At 44.5% G+C, this 948-nt stretch overlaps 1 non-coding gene across 1 annotated transcript; it reads left to right on the top strand.

Annotated features, from left to right (window-relative positions):
- The first annotated feature begins 439 nt into the window (after positions 1–439).
- Positions 440–513, top strand: TRNAN-GUU (transfer RNA asparagine (anticodon GUU)). The gene has a single exon. It is a non-coding gene; the product is annotated as a tRNA-Asn (tRNA).
- The last annotated feature ends 435 nt before the right edge of the window (positions 514–948 follow it).

The following is a 948-nucleotide window of genomic DNA, read 5'->3' as shown; positions in this document are numbered from 1 at the left end:
CCGATGCAACTACTATGAATCTGACCTAGAGATCAGTTTAGCTGTTCCATCATCTTCATGTTTCCCCCCCAAAACCATAAAAATGCATGAATTAATACAGGGCCTTTTGGTCAGTGGTCATCATCCGAAGGCCAATGCACACCCACCACTGCACACAACACGTGGTAATGAGTCAGCCCATTTCACCTATATGCATTCCTACAGCAAGCCTGACCTCTGACCACATATTAACGACCGCCTGAAAACGCGAGCATTTCAGTTCCAGGACTACTGGGTCATCTTTTTCAATAGATTTTTGCTTACCGGGAATGTTTTCGAAAACACACATCAAAGCCCATACTTTGGCGGTGATATCTAGGAGTATTCCAATACCTAGTTCTACAGACATACCATGATTAATCATGTTCGAGAAGACCTACAGTGCCCGATATCTCTTGTAGTCTCTGTGGCGCAATCGGTTAGCGCGTTCGGCTGTTAACCGAAAGGTTGGTGGTTCAAGCCCACCCAGGGACGGATATTTCTTTTTGGATGGTATACTGTTTTACATGACAACTGGGGGTTGACTAGTTATTTTACTTCAACTCATAAATCTATAAAACGTCACTAACACAGCGCAAAGGGCTCGCATGTTTGCGAGCCCTTTATCATGTGCCTTTTTCCAAAGCCTCTATGTGCTGTTCCCATCACTGAACAGGCGTAAACGGGGCAGAGCACAGCGACACCTACAGGGCGACCCGATAACATAGCCTTAGATGGTTTGTGGATAGTTCAAATATAATACGAGCCCAGCGTTAGTTAGTTTTGGGAATTTTTCAATAGATGTGAGACTCGAATCTTTCATGAGAAAGTACTATTATCTCGAGTACTAAACGCAGCCGCCTGCGCTTTTGTTTTTTAAACTCCTGCCTCAGCTTGGAGCCAGAACGTGAAAAGATCCTTGATAAGCAC

This window comes from Lissotriton helveticus, chromosome 12 (genome assembly GCF_964261635.1).
Source record: "Lissotriton helveticus chromosome 12, aLisHel1.1, whole genome shotgun sequence".
NCBI classification, from domain to species: domain Eukaryota; kingdom Metazoa; phylum Chordata; class Amphibia; order Caudata; family Salamandridae; genus Lissotriton; species Lissotriton helveticus.
Note: the sequence above shows the minus strand (reverse complement) of the source record. Positions and strands in the feature narration are given on the sequence as shown.